At 43.4% G+C, this 5,055-nt stretch overlaps 1 pseudogene; it reads left to right on the plus strand.

Moving 5' to 3' along the window:
• The first annotated feature begins 2,733 nt into the window (after positions 1-2,733).
• Positions 2,734-4,147, plus strand: LOC131910560 (calcyclin-binding protein-like; annotated as a pseudogene).
• Positions 4,148-5,055: the final 908 nt, after the last annotated feature.

Below are 5,055 nucleotides of genomic sequence, written 5' to 3' on the forward strand. Positions count from 1 at the left end.
AAAAATCACTCCCTGCACTTCAGGCCCCTGAGAGGGGAACAGAAAGTTTGGGAATGCCCAGGACATTTCCAGAGACATTCTGGCATCCATGGTCAGGGACGGTGAATGCCTCAAGAGAGCTCAAGGTACAAGGCACTTTCCAAGAATCATAAAAAGGGTGTGTGTGGAATTTAGCATCTTCTCATGCTTGTGGCCTGCAGAACTCACACAAAAGACCTGAGAAAGTAGAACTCTGAGAGGTTAGCTGCTGTTGAAAAGCTCCATGGATGAGAAAAGCCGGAGTAAATGCAGACAGGTCTCAAGGCTGACTGAAGGCTTGAGAGGTGGCTCATTTGGTAAGAGTGCTTTCCACTCAAGCCTGAGGCTCTGAGTTGAAGTCCTCAGCACTCATGTAAAGAGCCAGGCTTGCTGCACACACCTTTAACTCCAGAGCCGTGAAGAATGGAAGCAGAAGGATCTCTGGGGCTGGCTGGCAGCTGCCTAGCTCCAGGTTTAGTTGAAGAAAATAAGGTAGAGAATGATGGAGTAGGACACCTGGCCTCTTTTGGCCTCTGTACACACACACACACACACACACACACACACACACACACACACACACACACACCCCTACATCTGAAAGAACTAATTCATAATTTTCAAGTCCATGTGGAATATGACAGCAAGAAATGCTATCCACAAAGTCATTATTTCCTCACAGAGCTGGTAATTGCAAGATGATTTTCTAAATGACTTCCTGATTGTGATGGAGTTTAAAAGACTCTCGGTGTGATGGAGGTAAAGTCATTGGCCGTTTATCCTCTATTTCTGGGCTTTGTACCTGTGATTCAACCAGTTGTGGGTAGGAAACACATGGAGAAGTTAGTGCCTTGATTCTGTGCAGACCTTTCCCTGTAGCTTTCCCTAAGCAATACAACGTAACTGCCATCCACGTCCTTACACTTTGTTATATGTGTGACAGAGATCCTAGACATGATTTGAAGCCACACTCACGGTCTGCAACAATAGGAGCATTTTATAGAAGATATTGGAGCATCCACAGGTTCTCAGGGAGGGTGTCTTAGACACAAAAACCTAAGGCTATCAAAAATAGACCTACCAAAGTGTGTATTGGAATGCATGATCCAAAACATTAGCTATCAAAACTTCTGGGATGCAGCTGAACCAGTTGTCTCAAGGTTTATGTTGTGCTGATAAAGTACCAAAAAGCAATTTAGGAGGAAAGGGTTGGTTTGGCTTCCATATCTCAGTCACAGTCCACTGAGGGAAGCTAAGGCAGGAACCTGGAGGCAGAACGGATGCAGAGGCCATAGAGGACACTGCCCACTGGCTTGCTCCCGTGGCTTCTCAGCCTGCTTTCTTATTAAACTTGGGACCACCAGCGTGGAAGTGCTATGTCCACAGTGAGCTGGGCCCTCCCACATCAATCATTTATCAAGAAAATGCCATATAGACTTGCTTACAGAAGGAGGCCTCTTCTCAGTTGAGGTTCCTCTTCACAGATAATTCTAGGTTGTGTCAAGTTTTCAATTAAGCCAACTAGCACACAGTATTTAGAGGGAAATAAATTCTTGGATTGGAGAAGAAATGTCCAAACTTATTGGGCAAAGCGGCAGACACAAAAGCTCCTTGATTTGAGTAAAGATGCACACGATTGTATAGTACATAAGGGACTGAAATCTATCAGGTTTCATGAAGCATTAAAACATAGACTAACTTAGGGGCTGGAGAGATTGCTTAGTGGTTAAGAGCACTGGCTGTTCTTTCAGAGAACCCAGGCTGAATTCCCAGCACCCTCATGGCGGCTCAGGACCATCTGTAACTTCAATCTTCAGGCCTCTGAGGGCACGACAGACATGGTGCATGTACACACGTGCAGGCAAAACACTCACTCACAAACTGAAAAAAGAAGTACAGACTTGGGGCAGGAGTTGGGAGCAGCCAAGAAGACACAGGTGAGCTGCACTCAGGATGAAGACACACAACTATGAACACAGGAGGGTTGCAGCACAGGCCTGTGATTCAGAATATAGAGGCAGGGGGATCAGGAATTCAGGTCATCCTTGACTATATAGAGTTGAAGACTAGCCTGGGCTACATGTCTCAGAAAATAAAAATAGTAAAAAGTAGGAAAATACTAAGCTGGGTGAAGTGGCTCACAGCTCTAATTTTAACACTTGAGAGGCTGAGGAGGCATGAGTTTGAGTTTGAGGCTAGCCTGGGCTACAAATTGAGATCCTTTCTCAAAATATAAAGAAAAAAAAAGCCAGAAGAAGAGAGGGAAGGGAAGGAGAGAGAGAGAAAGGGAGACAGAGACAAATAACACGTCATCAACAAGGAAACTCCTAAAAACCAGATAATTACCTCTGAAAATGGAAGTTCACAAACCTTCAAAATTGAGTCTAAACAGATCTTAAACTATTGAAGAAATGGCATGGGTGGTTTAAATTCTTCTCTGCTTGATGGGACACAAGAATGCCAGGAGCAGATGGTTTGCCAGGAATTCTATCAAACAGCCAAGGAACAGTTCCCATACAGCGTGTTCCAGAGAAGAGGTCTCTGTCTGACTCACTTTCTGAGGAACTGCCTTATAAAAGCAGACCAGACAGTCCAAGAAGTGGAAAGGCACCTCCCCTCCAGTACAGACCCCCCTGCGTGGCAACACTGGAGTCCAGCCATGCATCACAGGAGGGGCTGTGCAAAGTGGCTTATTTAAGGGCTGTAAGATCGGCTATGCAGTGAGAGTCTGCTCAGGTAATTTCCCACAATAACCATTTAAAACTCTACAGCCACTGATAGTTCACCCTCACCAGACACTGGGAACAGAAGTGAGGCTCTGCTCCGAGGAACCGAAAACAGCTACAGAGAGCCCAAGAGCCAAACCATGAGTAGTAAAATACCAGGACCTTTTTCAAAAATTTAGATTTTATTATTTTAATGAGTGTTTTGTCTGCATGTATGTCTGTACACCATGTACGTGCCTGGTGCTTGAGGGTCCCTGAAGAGGGCATCAGTTCCCTTAGATCTAGAGTTATAGATGGTTGTGAGCCACCACATGGGTACTGAGAGTTGAACCCAGGTCCTCTGCAAATGCAACAAGTGCTTCAACTGCTGAGCCATCTTTTCAACCCCCAGAATATTTTATTTTCTGCCTTCAAAATAAAAGCATCAATTTACACTTGTTTATGGATTGCTGTGTTTTAGTTTGATCTATGTATATACTGTGCAATGGTTGAATAAGGTTAAGTACCTTGATATTATTGGTTCTTTATGTGAAAATACTCAAATTCCCATTTTCTAGCTTTTAAAAAATTAAGGTGGCACACTCCTTTACTCCCAGCACTTGAGAGGCCAGAGGAGGAGCTGTGTGAGCTTGAGGGCGGTCTGGGCTACAGAGCATGTTTAGGCCAGCCAAGGCTAAGTGGTGAGACTGTGTCACCCCAGGTGGTGTGTTTCCTGTCTGCTCCCAGTGCTTTGCACATGGCTTCTGCTTTGGAGGAGCTGTAGAAAGACCTAGAAGAGGTAAAAGTCCACCAGGAAAGGAGCATGTGATGTTCTCACAGATGAAGGTTCCAAGACTGAGACACAAATAAAGAACAAGATGCAACCTCAGGAGAATACAGAACTTCTTGACAACGAGTAGCTGCCAGCATGGTTGCTGTCGTCACAATAGCACACATTGTGGATGGGATCAGTCAGATAAATCTGTGAAAATCGACATTCTCTTAACGGGTTCATCAGGTTCCCACGGAGAAGGTGAGTACACTTTGCAGAGAGGTCAGTTGATCTTTTGGTAAAGAATCTCAAAGGTAAGAGTCACTCCGTGATTGTGAACAGTCATTCAAAACCGATCTCAGTGGAGGGCGGTTCAAAAAAGGAGAGGGAGGCAGAAAACACTCGATGAGACGCCTTGGAAAGAGTACCAAGAGAGAGAAGCCTCCTAGTGAGGGATTAAGGAACATTCTAAACAGTTCGTGAAGCTGGAGAGGATGGCATGAAGGGAACCATCTATAAATCGTAGGTGGAATGAAGAGAGGAGAAGCTACAGGAAAAATTTGAGACTTTAATTTCCCTTGGAAACTGCCATGGAAATGCTCGTTTCCAGCAGGGAACATTGTTGAACTGCACGTATAAATTTAACAGATGACTATTTGCATAGCCTTCTAAGTAAAGACAGCAGATCTCCACTTCTTACTGGAGGATTTGATTTAAATAAATGAGCTTATTAAATTTCCTTCTCCATTCACACCCTGGTCATTTTGTTTAAGAAAGGTGATGTAGTTTTCTTATTGAAATGTAAAAGGGGAGCCTTACATAATGAAAATGCTACATTTTGTTCAGGATGGGAGGTAGAAAACAAGTGTTTGCTTGCCTGTAACTGACTGACATCAGCTCCCACTCATGTAAAAATAAGAGGAAAACCAGAACTTCTGCATAAAATTCAAATTTGTACATGAACTTGAAGGCCACAATAGAGCTGTGATCCTTTTTGACCAGCTTAAGCAATGTGCAGACTGCACATACCATGCATTACTAACTGAACCACAAATGTTATTACCTTGATTTAAATATTTATTTATCAATATAAAATTGAAACAAAATATAAATGGTAAAATAGGCAAGCATCTTTGTGTGGTGAACACTGCCTGCAAACTTTGAAAATCCTTCTAGTCTTGTGTTCAATTAAGATGAAGTTTTATTCTAAAAAAATAGTTTATGGTACATTGAGGTTGTCTTGCCATCCTACTTAGACCAAAGAGTCAAAGCAATTGCATCTTAGAACCTCCCTCTCCCCTTAGTTAAAGAGATTAGCCATCTTTTAAAGCAGAGAAAATTCTGTCTGTTATCACTCTTTCCTATTACCATTGTGAGATGTTAAAGGGTAGGGGGAGGTACAGGAATTCCCAAGGAGGAAGAAGTAAAGCTGAAAGATTCTGCAGATGCTAGGAGCACTGACACAGCTCATGCAAGGGACTCTGTACTCAAACGTCAGGATCAGGGCGAGGGTTTAGCCTGGATATATGCAAAGTACATGGAAATCACCTGTGGCCCACA

Source organism: Peromyscus eremicus, chromosome 5 (genome assembly GCF_949786415.1).
Source record: "Peromyscus eremicus chromosome 5, PerEre_H2_v1, whole genome shotgun sequence".
Classification (NCBI taxonomy): domain Eukaryota; kingdom Metazoa; phylum Chordata; class Mammalia; order Rodentia; family Cricetidae; genus Peromyscus; species Peromyscus eremicus.